This window comes from Papio anubis, chromosome 16 (assembly GCF_008728515.1).
Source record: "Papio anubis isolate 15944 chromosome 16, Panubis1.0, whole genome shotgun sequence".
NCBI classification, from domain to species: Eukaryota; Metazoa; Chordata; class Mammalia; order Primates; family Cercopithecidae; genus Papio; species Papio anubis.
In genome coordinates this window covers 87921498-87936578 of record NC_044991.1, presented here as the reverse complement: position 1 = coordinate 87936578, position 15081 = coordinate 87921498, and the positions used below count along the sequence as shown (strand labels likewise).

At 44.3% G+C, this 15081-nt stretch overlaps 1 long non-coding RNA gene across 1 annotated transcript in view; it reads right to left on the bottom strand.

The window, feature by feature from the left end:
- LOC116270834 overlaps positions 1-14714 on the bottom strand; it is a 32588-nt gene extending 17874 nt beyond the window's left edge. The window contains exons 1-2 of the long non-coding RNA XR_004179136.1: positions 14647-14714; positions 10460-10711 (exon numbers count right to left, since the gene is read on the bottom strand). This is a non-coding gene — a long non-coding RNA (uncharacterized LOC116270834). The remainder of the gene's footprint in view (positions 1-10459; positions 10712-14646) is intronic.
- Positions 14715-15081: the final 367 nt, after the last annotated feature.

Below are 15081 nucleotides of genomic sequence, written 5' to 3'. Positions count from 1 at the left end.
GTGAGTGGGTGAATGGGTGTGTGGGCCTGTGTGTGTGACATTAAGAGCAAATGAGTGTACAGGTGTGTTTATGTGTGTGAGAGTACGTGAATGTGTACATAGGTGTGTGTGTGAGAAAGAGTATGGGAATGTGTGTATAGGTGTGTGTGAATATACGTATAAGGATGAGTGTGTGGATGTGTACAGGTGTGTGCATGTAAATGTGTGAATATATCTATAGGGATGTGTGTGTGAATGTGTGTATATGTGCATGTGAATGTGTGTACAAGTGTGTGTATGTGCATAGCTGTGTGTATGTGTGTATATGTGCACGTGTGTGTGAATGTGTGTATAGGTGTGTATGTGTGTATGCGTGTGTATGCATGTTTGAGTGAGGGTGTGTGTGAGAGAGAGGGTGTGCATGTGTGTGTGTACGTGTGTGAGAGAGAGTATGTGAGTGAGAGTGAGGAAGTCACTGAAGACCTGGGATCAGGAAGCAGAGTTTGGATGCCAAGGATGCCAACTGGGTCTGGGGAAGGAGGGCGCTGGGCAGATGCTGTCCCGGAATAGACTCGGGGTTCTAGTCCCAGGGCTAGGTTGAGCTTGACTGTGGCCTGTGTGTGCTTGGCTCTTTCTTCCGTGGTCTCTACTTGATGCCCAGGCCGGCCCTGCTGACCTAGCTGTGGGCTTTTAGAAGAGAGACCCAGGCTCAGGAAGGACAGAGGCTGAGTCTGGCCCACCTAGATAGAGAGAAATGGGTCTAAGACAGCCACCTAAATTCCCAGGTTTCTCGTCCACCTTAGAGAGCCCACCAACTCATGCAGCCTGCAGCCCCTCCACTGTCAGAGTGAGGCAGAGGAGAGGGCAAGACAAGAGAGGAGACAGGCAGGTGCCGGCTCACCCCGTCTCTTCTCAGTAGGGCAGAGCAATATTATTAACAGGATTTCCTCTCTCAAAGGACTTTCGATCACACCCCTCATGACTGCCAAAGTCCGCAGTTAATCTAGGCTTAAAACCTTGTAGGTTTTAAGTGAGGCTGTGTGAAATACCAACGTGTATCCACCAGCACGGGTGTCATTTGCTTTTGAATATATCAGTGTGCACGCACACATCTTCAGAAATAGCCTTTTCATTAAATGCAGTGTGTAGTTTGGTAATTTAGAATAAATTGGCTTCCAGTGTATTGGCATGTTTTGGCAGGAAATTTGAAGTAGTGGGGGATGTCTCTGCTACATGGTATGACATTCATTACTCAGAACTCATTTTTAATGGTTCTTCAGAGGGGTCTGTCTGTGTCAGAAACCTGGCTCTAAATAAACATCGGCTTCAGAGGCTTCAGGGGAGAGCAAGACCGCCCTTTCCTATGCACCCAGTGGCTGCTAAGGAGTGAAGGAAAAAGTGTGGAAACCGGGTTGAGTGTGGCTTCCTTCATTCTTTTTCACCACCTCCCCAACCCAATGTGCTTGGAAGACGCATATGCGCAAGGCTTTGAAGTGCAAGGATGAAGGATACAAAGATCAGTTAGACATGGGTCTTTTTCTGAGGGAGTTTGCATGTAATTCAAATCAATTCCACAGCTATTAATAAGCATGTCTTTTGTGTTAGACTCAGAAGAAACAAATGGTAAACTTAGCCTGGGTTCTCAAAGCTTCTTGTGCAGCAGAAGAGGCAGACAGGAAGCTGGAATTAAGAGAGAGTCAGCTGAGTGAAATTCATTCATTCATTCATTCATTCATCCATCAAATACACGCCTATCACATTCCAGAGGCTGTGGTGGGGGTACAGGTGCTTAAGAAACAGATCTCTTCATTTAATCTCCGCAGGAGTGGGGAGCAGAGGTGATTGGGGAAGCTTCCTGCAAGTTCCTTCTGCCTTGTCCTGCAGAAAATTCTGCTCAGGCTCTGGACTCCAGCCAAGCTGGGATTCTAGCCCTTGGAAATTATCCTGCTCTTTTCTTTATCCCTGCATGTGCTCCCTGTAGGGTGGGTGGGGCTCTTTTCACACCATCCTATCTGACCTACTTGTAGGTCTTTGCTTCCAACTCACCTCCTATGAGAAAACCTAACAGGACTCAACCACTAAGGTTTGTCCAGCGTCATCCATGAGTCATATCATTTGTGCGTCTCCTCTGTAGTGCCCATTGCCTTGGCAGACAGCTGTCCAGAGTTTCTTTGTAGACGTCCAGCCTCAGCGGGAAGGGAACTGTGTCTGTCTTGTGTGCTGCTGTATTCCACTGACAGCAAGGGCCTGAAACACAGGAGGCCACCAACACATACCCGTGATATGAATGAATGAATAAGGGAATGGAAGCATGAAGGAATGAATGAAAGCATGCATGGTGTCATGGTACCCTTAGGGTTCCGGTGTAAGTCTGCCATTTTTTCTTTGCAATAAATGGAAATGGGGGGCAATGTAGATTATTAAGTTGGCTGATGCAGCAGAAAATGTGAGTTGACTTATAAAACAGGCATCCCTGCCCCCTTTTTTGACGCCATCCACTATAGAGACTTGAAGATGGAGTATTTATTTTCTTACCTCTCTACCTTAAAGTCTGACCACGTGACAAAGTTCTGGCAAGTAAGAAGAAAGAATAATGCTGCCATGAACTTCCAGGAGAGTTTTTTCCTCCTTTAATAAAAATGAGCAGACATATTGTTGGCACTGTCCTCTTTCCCTGAATGTCGATACAATGGGTGGAATTCCGGCAGCCACCTTGTGATTATGTTCAGCAGACGTCAGAAAAGTCCATGGACGGGAACGTGATGGCAGCGTATGAAGGCTGAATAAACCTGGTGTTTGATGGCATCCATGAGAAAGTGAATTTAAAGTGACAGCCACTTCTTGACAGCTTACTATGTGGAAAAACATAGCCTTGTTTGTTTTAGCCATTATTTCTTGAGACTTCTGTTACTCACTGCTGAACATGTTTCCAACCAATACTGCTAATTGGGGGAGGCCCCTGGCATTTTATGTTTTAATTCTGAGCCATGTTGTAGGTTAATTCAGTACTTGGGTGCTGGGCAGAGATGGATCACTGTGAAGAAGCAGAGAAGGCCTTTAGTCCTGTAATCCATGGTACACCTCCTGTGGACAGAGCGACCTCCCTCCAGCAAGCCTAGGAAGGTTACGGTGCTACTGTAATTGCTGTAATTGATGACTTGTCCTCGGACTTCACCGCTGTTCCCTTTTATAACCCTTCTTAGAAAAGCCTACAGCTTTTATTAGGCTGCAGCAAAACACAAATAACCTTGATGAAGCTTCTCTAGCTGGATCGTGGACATTTTGCGTGTCTGTGCATGGTGGGAGAGACAGCCACTTCCCTTCACTGCCTGCAAGCTGCACCATAAGAAACTCACCTTAATGCCTCAAACTTTTCAAACTCATGGGGCTGTGCCAAGCCCCCTCCCTACTGCGCATCCAAGGATCCCAGTCCTGTGTTCTCTGGGATGCCCCGGCTCCTGTTGAAGGACCCCTGCCTGCATCCTCACACTCGCTGTAGAGCTACTCAAGGCACCGTTTGCACAGGCTCCAGGCTCTGACTTTCACTTTGTGCAAAGTGCATGTTTTTGCTGAAAATGTCCCATAATCCCCAGGTGTGAATGGTGATACTGGCTCCCACAGAAACCCCTAGAAGCTACAGTCCTGTTTATTCATTTCTACCTTCAGCAAATATTTAGTGAGCCTGGCTACAGGGCCAGGCGTGGTGCTACATGCCCTGCACAACAGGGAGGAAACTGTAGCTTTCGCCCTCATGGAACTGTGATGGGGGAGATGGATGTTTATCACAAATTCACACGCGTCAGTGTAGAACTGTTAACTAAAACAAACGCCACAGGGAGGGGGTTTTGAGGGCCCATAAGAAGGGGGTATACTAGTCAGAAAGGTCAGGTACAGAAAGGTCTCTGAGGAGGGGGCATTGAAGCTGAGATTTCACTCAGGTTTCCTGGCTTCAGTGCTTCAGTGCTTTTGGCATGGGGTTGAATCGTTCTCTGTAGTGGGGAGGCGGGTGGAGGGAAGGGCCTGTGTCCTGAGCACTGTAGGGTGTTGAGCAGCATTCCTGGCCTCTACCCACCACAGGCCAGTCACAATCTCTTTGTTTTAATAACCAAAAAGTTCTCCAGAGGTTGTAAAATGTCTCTTGGGGGCAAACTCGCCGTTGGTGGAGGGCCACTGGTCTGAAAGGTTCCCTAGTTGTTAACCAGGTGAAGTGGGTGGGGAGGTAGGAGGTTGTCCCAGGCCAAGTGGTATATAGGTACGGCTACTTCATGGAGGAGGACCCAGCCCTGAGAGCTGAGCAGAAGGGCAGCCTGGAGGTGTGAGCAGGTGTGCACTGGCAGGCAAGCAGAGCTTCACAAGCAAGCAGAGGTTTTGGGATTCTCCTGAGGGCAGTGGGAAGGAAGACAGTGGTGGGCTGTAAGCAGTGCCCTATAAGATGTTCCAGTATCGCCTCCCTATACCCTTTGTTGTGCCCTTAGATCTGTCACTATACACATAGCTCAGAGTGTCATGAGTTCCAACTCAGTCCCACTGAGTATCAGCCCATCCCAAACCCCACCAGGCCCAAGTGCTGAAAATCTCCCAGGGCCCCTCCTCACAAACACGTGGCCCATTGTATGCTCCACTTTCCCTGCTCTCTGTCAAACGCAACCTCAGAATCAAAGCTAAGTTGCTCAGGACTGACACTCCATCCACACTCAGCAAAGGCTTCAGTCCTGTTCACAACCTCAAGCCCTGTGGCCTTCCGTGAGTCACTGTCCTTGTTTCTGGACTGGGGGCCTCTTCCCCAGCAAACCCCACATTGATGGAGACTGCAAGCTAACATGGGGAAAGCCATGGAACTCGATGAACACGGGTTCTTCTACCCTGGTCAGCGCTGAGCAAAGCACTGGCCTATTATTAAGAAGGGAAAAGTCTTTCATGGTGGCATTGACAGCTTGGTCCTGACACAGACCGTGCTGGAGCTGAAGAGGTCAGAGTAACAGCAGTGATCGGTGATCCCAGCCGTGGGTAGGAAATATGCTGGCATCTTTCCGGTGCAGTGGGGTGTTTTTAAGGCAAGAAGTCAGCCCAGTTGCCTGATGCTTCCTGTAGGACTAGAAAAGAGTTAGCGTGGAAATTATAAGTCCAGGTTTCAGAACTGCTGGTTGTGCTTTCTGTAATTATTTCCTTAAAAGTTTTGTTGCTAGCATGAGATATTCTTTGGCAAACATAAGCCTTTCTCAATTGTCCTCAATTGGGGAAACAGGAGAGGCTTATTTTGCCTAAGATCCAGCCAGCAATAAAAAAATAAAGCACATCTCTCTGGTAGGGTGAATGGTGGCTGCTATTCACCCTGAAGTAAAACCCTGAAGGAGACGCAGACATATAGGGCTCCTCTCTGCTTGTGTGTTTTTGTATCAGTTTTTACCTGTGATGAAAGTAGCTGCGTCCTCACCATAGCCATGACTCGCCATAAAGTACCTGTAGGCTCCAGCCTCCAGGTGCCCCAGTGATCCCCAGTTCCTGATATTCACACTCTTCTGTAGTTTCCTTCCACATGGTACCAGGGTTGGTCTGCGAGACCAAAAGAACACAGAAGAAGTGCTTCCTCATTGCTGATATTGGGTTATGAAAGACATGGTGGTTTCTAGCTTGGTCTTTATTTCTCCTTCATGAGTCGTTCCTTCTAGGGAGGCCCTGTCGGGAGCAGCCCCACGGAGGGGCCCAAGGGTGAAAAAACGAGGACTTCAGGCGACAGCCATGAGTATGATCCCAAATGCAGAGCTTCCATCCCTAGTCCAGTCTTCAGATGACGGCAGCCTTGGCTCACATCTACAGTGCAAACTCATCAGAGATCCTGAGCCTGAAATACCCGACTAAGCTGCTTCATGATTTCTGATCCACAGAAGCTGCAAAAGGATAAATATTTGTTATTTTAAGCCAATACGTTTTAAAATAACTTGTTACTCAGCAATAGACAGTAAATTCAGTGTTCGTGTGCATTCAGTGAATGGCAAAATCCAGAGAAATATATGGAGGCACCTAGACCACATGGAAAGAGCAAATCTGGATTTTTCATTCATGTGTCCGTCTATTTGTCTGAGCACATTGGTACCATTAGAAAGTTTTTCAAAGGTAAAACCCAGTTTTATTTTTTCCTAATTAACTTTAAAGCATCCCAAAGAAGTGATCACAGTCTTGGTGATATGTTCTGAGAATATTTGAGGGACGGATTGTATGTGGAGTCAGTGAATGACAAGTAATATCATTAACTTGAAATATCCAAAACATCACTTGCCAAGGTCAATGTCATGCAATTTTTCCTGTGTGTTTTCCTTTAGGACTTTTATGGTTTCAGGTGTTACATTTAGGTCTTTAGTCCATCTTGAGTTGATTTTTGTGCATGTTGGAAGGTAAGGGACCAATTTTTTTTTTCTTTTCCTTTTTTTGGCATGTGGATATATAGTTTTCTCAAGGTCATTTATTGGAGAGACCATCCTTTCCTCATTATGATTCTTTGGTGCTTTGTGGAAAACTAGTTGACCATGTATGGTTGGGCTTATTTCTGGGCTATCTGTTTTGTTCCATTTGTCTATGTATCTGTTTTTATGCCAGTACCTTAGTGTTTTGATTACCATAGTTTTGTGGTATAATTTGTCATAAGAGATGTAATGTCTCCAGCTTTTCTTTTAAATCTTTTTTCTCAAGCTTGCTTTGGCTATTCAGGGTTTTCTGTGGTTCCATATGAATTTTAGAGTTTTTTTTCTTTTTCCGTAAATAAAATTTTGATAAGAATTGCATTAAATCTGTACATTGCTTTGGGTAGTATGGACATTTTAACTATATGAATTCTTCCAATCCATTAACACTGGACATCTGTTTATTTATTTGTGTTTTCTTCAATTTCTTTTATTGATGTTTTATAGTTTTCAGTGTACAAATATTTCATCTCCTTGGTTAAATTTATTTCTAAGTATTGTATGCTTTCTGATGTTATCATAAATGGGATTATTTTCTCAATCTTCTTTTCAGATAGGTCATTATTAACGTAAAAACTGCAATTGATTTTTGTATGTTGATTTTGTATCCTGCAACATTACTGAATTCATTTCTTATTTCTAACAAGGGTGTGTGTGTGTGTGTGCACACACATGCGTACACACACGTGTGTGGGTGTGGGTGGTCTTTAGGGTTTTCTACATATAGAATGAAGTCATCTGCAAATAAAGATAATTTTACTTCTTCCTTTCCAATTTAGTTTCCTTTTATTTATTTTTCTTGTCTGTCTGTTCTTGCTAGCACTTCCAGTACTAACAAAAACAAAAATAAACAGATGGGACTGTATCAAACTTAAAAGCTTCTTCACAACAAAGGAAACAATCAACAAAATCAAAGGCAGGTTACAGATTGTGAGAAAATATTTGCGAGCCATATATCTGATGAAGAGTTGCTATCAAAATTGTATAAGGAAATGCTACAACTTAATACCAAAAAAACCCAAAACCTCATTAAAAATGAGCAACAGACCTATATAGACATTTCTCCAAAGGAGACACACAAGTGGCCTACAGGCTTACAAAAAGGTGCTCAACATCAGAGAAATATCAGAAAACATCAGAGACATGCAAATCAAAACTACAATAAGATATCACCTCACAACTGTTCGAATGCCTATTATCAAAAAGACAAGAAATGATGAGTGTTGCTGATGGTCTGGAGAAAAGGAACCACCACCCACTGTTGGTGGGAATGTATATTGATGCAGACATCATGGAAAACAATATGGCGTTTCCTCAAAAAATTAAAACTAGAACTAAATACCTTATGGTCCAACAATCCCTCTTCGAGATATGCATCCAAAGGCAATGAAATCAGCATCATATGAAGGTATCTGTGCTCCCATGCTCATAGCAGCATCACAGACAATAGCCAAGATATGAAAACAACCTAAGTAAATGGATAAAGAAATTGCTCTGTGTGTGTGTGTGTGTGTGTGTGTGTGTGTGTATAATGGAATACTCTCCAGCCTTAGAAAAGAAGATCTTGCCATTTGTGACAACATACGTGAAACTGTAGGACATTATGCCAACTGAAATAAGCCAGGCACAAAAAGAAAAATATTGCAGGAACCTCAAAGATAAGCAGAGTCTAAAAAAAGTCAAATACATAGAAACAGAAAGTAAAATGACGGTTACCAGGGGTGGGATGAGGGGAAAATGGGAAGATGTAGGTCATGGGTACAAAGTTGCAGTCATATATGATGAGTAAGTCTAGATATCTAATGTCCAGCATGACTATTGCAGTTAATAATATCGTGTTGTAATGGAAATTTGCTAAGAGAATAGATTTTAGATGCTCTTTCCTGTCTCTTAAACACACACAAGTAACTATAGGAGATGATGGCTTTGTTAATTTGCTTGACCATGGTAATAATTTCATTATATGTATAGTAACATATATATAGTGAGATATGGTAAACACCATGGTGTTTACCATAAATATATGCAATAAAAAAAGAAATTTCTACCATGAAAAGCATTTCATATGGAACATTCACAGCACTGAAAAAGTAGTTGAAATTAAAACAAAAAATTGCTTTTAAAAAATATTTAACTTGTGCTTCTATTTTCAAAGAACACTTGTGTGAAGTGAACAAATCGTGTCCTTTTGTGCAACCTTTTCCCCACTCCCATGATCTTTAGGCCTTTGTGATGAGGAATCTGAGATGGGAATTGATTCACATTCTTACAGGTTGACCTGGCTTCGTATTTTTATTCCAAAGAGTTAAATAAAGGTCAATTGGATCCCTTTTTTCTTAGACAAAAATTTGCCCCATTGATTATATGAAAGATTAATATAAAGAAAAGTATGGAGAATAATGTCAAAAAGACCCATGGATCTGAGACCACAACTTAGCAAATATTACATTTTTTTCATTTTCCTTCAGATATTTTTAAAGAAATAGAATGGTACAGAGAAAAAATAATTCTTTATGGAAAACATCTCGGATCTGTGTCCATTCTACTTTCCACATCTCAAATTTGGTGATATCCTTTGATTCATGTTTTTACATTTCTACTAAACATGCATGTGACCAGTAATGATACATAGTATTATTCTGTGTTTTTAAAAAATTATAATTTGATCATGTTTCATATACCCTTTCAAAACATGTTACCTTCATTCACCGCTATACCATTATGTTTTTGAGATTAATTTAGATGTATTTAGCTCTAATTTATTCATTTTATTTGCTGCATATTATTCCATCAATGGCCAAACTATATATGTGTGTTTGTGTGTATACGCTAGTGAAGACTAAAATAGTTCTAATTTTTCTTTATCCTTAAAATGCTGCCCTGACACAGTAACGTGTGGCTCTTACACATTACGTGTGTTTTGAAGGAAAGGGTGTGGACTCTTTTCATAGCAGCAATCATAAACCTCAACGTGCATTCCCCTTCAATGAAGTTCATTTCCGAGGTTGCCATTGAAGACATGGTGTTTCTTTGTATCACAGGCCCAGCAGGTAAAGCAAGGAACAGGTCAAAACTAGGAGCTCCCGGTAGATTACACTCTGAGTTTTCCATTTTCTAGAAACTATTTTGTTGACTACTTTAAAAGTTATCCAAAACACAATAAAGCCTACCCAAAAAAGGGGGGGACACTGTTTCTAGAAGTGGAAGAAAGTAAAAATCTCTCCAGGTGAACTTGAGGCTCACTCACCTTCTCCAAATGCTGGGATCTCTTGAAGCTTCCCATTGCCGTGGGCTCCCTCCCTCCCTGTGCCACTCCCAGGGTGACATTTGAGTATAAAACCAATAATAAGGTAAGAGGTGGCTGGAAAGGGCCGGGTGCAGTGGCTCATGCCTGTAATTCCAGCAGTTTGGGAGGCCGAGGCAGGCGGATCACGAGGTCAGGAGATCGAGACCATCCTGGCTAACACGGTGAAACCCCATCTCTACTAAAAATACAAAAAAATTAGCCAGGCGTGGTGGCGGCGCCTGTAGTCCCACCTACTCAGGAGGCTGAGGCAGGAGAATGGTGTGAACCCAGGAGGCAGAGTTTGCAGTGAGCCGAGATGGTGCCACTGCACTCCTGCCTGGGCGACAGAGCAAGACTCTGTCTCAAAAACAAACAAACAAACAAAAGAGGTGGCTGGAAAGAAGTTTGGTGATCAGAGTCCTGCAGTCTCCAGCCACAATTCATTTCTTTAATTACACTGAAAATCATTTGCTCTGCATGGAAACAGTTCTGAGTGGCAGGGTGTGCAGAGAACCCGTGGGATTTAATGAATTATGTAGCATGCATTTTCTTTCACCAGAATTAGTGTTTATTGACCTGTTTCCTAAATAAAAAATAACATTTTCAGAATATTGGGGAAAAAAATACCTGGCAAAACTATCTTTATCATTGAGAATGACTTCTCACTTTTGTCAAGATGCTGAAAATTGTTACAAAGATGATGCACTGACTTTTAGTAAATTATTTTTTAACTTACCTTATCCAAAATATGAATGTTCTAGTGTGCGAGCTGCAGGGATTTGATGGCTCTGAACTGAAGCCAAGGAGCGAAAACAATGGACAGCCATCGCCAGCCTCTGCAGGCCTTACAGATGAAGTTGCCAAGTCCCTGGGAGGAACTGGGAGAAAGAGGCCCCCAGAAGGAGGCGCTGTGAGGTTCTGAGCCATGTGGTCATTAGGAGATGACCAATTCGGTGTGACCGGAAAATGCCAAACACATGGTATAGACCTGTGATGTGAAAAGGGGTACAGAATTTAATCCTTGGTCAAATCCACACACAATGAAAACTCTTTCTATAATACAAATTAATTTCTAAACTCTACATTTTTTTTTTTTTTAGACAGAGTCTTGCTCTGTTGCCAGGCTGCAGTGCAGTGGCACAATCCCGGCTCACAGCAACCTTTGCTTTCCAGGTTCAAGCAATTCCCCTGCTTCAGCCTCCAAGTAGCTAGGATTACAGGCACGTACCACCAAACCCAGCTAATTTTTTTATTTTAGTAGAGACAGGGGTTTCACCATGTTGGCCAGGGTGGTCTCAATCTCCTGACCTCATAATCCACCCGCCTTGGCCTCTCAAAGCGCTGGGACTACAGGCATGAGCCACTGCGCCTGGCCTAACTCTACATTTTTTAACCAAAATTGTAAGACTCTGGGCCAACCAACAAGAGGTGAGGATCTTTACCCTGTTGTCAGGAGTCTTGCTGCCTCCTGGGACCCCGTGAGGCTTCAGTGTGTGACATATACAAGAAGAAACTGGAAGAGATCAGTGTTCTTACTGCCCCTCAGGGAGAGCTTTCATATGGAAAGACAGCTCTCTCTCCTGACTTACATGTTGTTAACATTTCTTAATATTTTCTGATGAAATTGTAGGCTTTTTGGTACTAACAGTCTGAATATTAGTAAGGAAAGCAAGTTTTTAAGAGAGGAACTGTTGAGCTGGTTCTTAGTTCTCATCAATACTGCAAACTCCACTGGGAAACAGTGAGTCTGTCCAGTTCTGTTTTTCACAAAAAGGTCCCTTCCCATCCTGTCCTTCCTAAATGTGTAGCCAGCAGGGCCATCTTCACAGAAACCTGGCAGATCTCTCTCGAGTTGCCACAGCTTTTTGACCCCATCTTCCTGCCCGGCTGATACATGGACTTTCAATCCTAGAGACCAGAAAGGCGCTGTCCAAAGGCCATGCCCCAGCATCAGGTGTGGGAGGTTCTCCTGGTCCTATTGGAGGAGATGGGCCCAGGAGGACAGTGAAATCTGTGCACATTGCCAGGTGTGCTCGGATCTTCAGTAGCTTGATCACTGCACCAGGATGTGTCATTTCAGAAACTGATTTCTAGGTCCAAAACAAACAGTGAGTGGGTACCAAAGCACAGCCATGTCTCACTGGGAGACAGGGAACACTGAGGCAGAAGATTCTATTTGCTCAACTCAGCACTCATGTGCAACACGATGGCACAAGTTGTGGGGCCATGAGATGTGAGCCATGAAGATGTGAGCCACAGCTGAGACGTGAGCCATGAAGATGTGAGCCACAGCTGAGATGTGAGCCATGAAGACCGAACACGCCATGTGGATGGTTGCCCTGCTCTGAGGTCTGCACAGCATCTCAGCTTGCTACACTTGGGACTGTGAGCAATAAGAATCTTGCTTCGCTAATCAAAAGTCTTCAGCCAGCTGGGCTTCATTTATCTTATGTAAGGAGTCTGGAGGGAGGCAGCGAGTATGGTCCCAGGACTCGGCAGTGTCCAGCTGGATCACCAGTGCTTCTGGTGGCCTTTCCATCAAGGGGACGCCCTGTCACCATGGCATGGCGTCTGCCCCTGAAACCTGAGAAGGGGAGGAAGGACCGTGCTGGCCCCTTTATCAGGAAGAAGTGAGATGTGCCAGGGCAGAATTCCTTTGACACTTCCTGCTGGAATGAGGCCATGTAGGGCTGTGGCTGCCTGAGGGCCTTGGAAAGCCAGAATCGACCTTTCCTGCATGAAGGCAGAGCCAGACCTGCTGGGTGGTTAGGGAGCTATTTGAGAAGGAGAAGGAGGAAGGCAAAAGCACATTCACTCTTTTTACTGGCTCCTACATGCGGCCTCCCGAGCCCTGAGCCACCTTCCACTGAGCAGAGTGTCCTCACAGCATTTGGTCTGCATCTGGCACAAAACAGAGCTGGCTGCTAGAGCTTCAGGTGGGAGGGAACAGGAGAGAAGGGGACCTAGCAAGAGGCCAGAGACATGGGTGTGGGATGAACACACACCGTACACGCTCATGCTTCCTGCCTGTACTGGGATGCCAAACCTCAAATTTCTCCTCGCTGTGCACACTGAGCATAGCTGGGCATGGCCACGGTGAGCTGCAGTCATGGCCAATGAACTGCTATGCTTCCAATTTCATACCCAAATTTATAGGGCCTGGGAGATGCAACCAAAATGTGTGTCATGTCTTCATTTCGTCCTAGGATTCCATCAACCTCTTCTTCTGATAATGCTCAGGTCAATACAATCCCATTAGCACAGAGATCTTGTATTAAGCTTGACAGTTTACAAATTGCTTGGGTTTTCATTTTCAATATCATCGGGTTGCTAGGGTCCTGAGCTACACCAATCCAGGCTAGAGAGACTTTGAATAATGTGGATGTGATGGTTTTGAATTGCTTCTTCTTCCTCATTAAATGAGATGATAAACTGGCTGGAAGTGCTCAGGAAATCTCAGAAAACCTTGAAACTGGAGCCCGGTGGTGGCTGCACCTCCAGGTGGAGGCTCAGTCTTGCCCCTGTGCTGCCAAAATGCAGAATCGGAGACCTGGTTTTATGCAAATGCAGCTCTCACCTTTGCTGAAAATGACAGACAGCACTGAAAACCTAGCCCTTTGAAAAATGAGACCCTAACATGGTGGTCCAAAAAGTCCCTACACTACTGAAGCCTGAGCCATTGTCATTTGCACATGGGGAAGTCGGGGTTGAGAAACCTGCTCCTTAGCTGCAGCCTGGCCTCCAGTACTAACGAGCTGTGAGACAGCCAAAAAGACACTTAACCTCTCTGTGCCCTAGTTACTCCAAGTGTGAAATGAAGGGATTAGGGGGTGGCTGAAGACCTTTCCAGCAATAAACATCCATGATTCAGGTTCGGTTCCCAGCTGGTCTCAGAGGGAGAAGACAAGCCGGAGAAGGCCTTCCCTGTATACAGACGAAGCGTGAAATATCAAATCAATCACACAGAGAAAGGACTGCGATTACTTCAAGAAGAAAGCTCCAGCCTGGTGTCTGTGAGGCTTCCATGCCTTTTTAGCACCAGATAATTCTTCCTTTTAACCAGGAGCCCAGGGGCTTCAGGCTCAGAGGCTTCTTCAAGTAGCCTCATGGAGCTGGGATTTCATCATAGGAATAGCTCTTGTCCACTGGATTTAGTTTTACATTTACTTTCTCCTCATGGCAAAGGGATACTAACTGCTTTGCCACTTATGGTAATGGTATACAATCTCTTTTTGACACTACTTATTTTAGAATATGAACGTGATTTGCTTAAAGAAAGCACAAATTAAATAAGTGGTTGAATTTGGTGAGTTGTCTTTATTTTCTTTCTTTCCTGTTTTAAAAAAATGTGAACAGAAATGCAAAATGTATGGAGAGGTCCTCCCTTTTCATCATGCATACAATTCATTTGGAAATTCAGTCACTTCTTCTACCTAGAGCCTGGAGTGACAAAGATGTCAACACGGGAAAGACTCTGAATGAGGGAGAGGAGGGGCTGACACAGAGTGAGAAATAAATAATATCATGTGTAAGGAATTTAGTAGCTGAAGAATAAGGCTCAAAATCAGAGAGAATAAAGGACCATATAAAGGGAAGGGTCCAAAGAGTAGAATGATGGAAAATTGAACAATAAAAGTAAATGGACAGGCAGGGAAAGGTTCCTGAGGAAGGAGGGTCTGGAGAAATATCTAGAGTGGATACTGGGTGTGCTCACGCTTCTAAAGATGCACCCAAGCTGCGCTCCTGTCTTTGAATTTAGCAACACACCCCACACCCCATAGTTGTCACGAGAGAGTGCGGGGGCGGCCTTTACACTATGGGAGGATGCATTGGATTCAAGCTAGGAAGAGTGGTTTGACTGTGGTAAGGCCTCCTTCTTCCCTTCTGTCAAATATTATTTTAAAAATATGTTGTTCTACTTACACTAAGCAGCCATCTGCTCACCGGAGAACCCCCAGTCTTGAGACAGTCACACAGGCAGCCCAGGGCTTGAGGAAGAGCGGCGTGGGAGAGGAGGTGGGAGCCCTCACTGTGGGGTCCCCAGGGGCCTCCCCCATCTCAGGATGCCTTCACCAGCCCTGCAGACTCCAAAGGCAAATTATCTGGATAGGTTGTCTGTTCTTTCTCGTCGTCTCCTGTGGTTTGGGAACAGAAGAAGGAATGTGTGGGAGAGCTTGCAAATGGGAAAGGACTGTAATGCGTCGACCACTGCAGTACTTTTCCCTTTAGGGAAATCTCCTTTGGCACCGATGCTGGGTAAAACAACCAAGCAGAGGCCTCGGGAGAAAACTACATGCCCAAGAAATAAATCATGGCTTTGCTGCTTTCACACTGATCACACTGCTTCCTTCAGTCCCT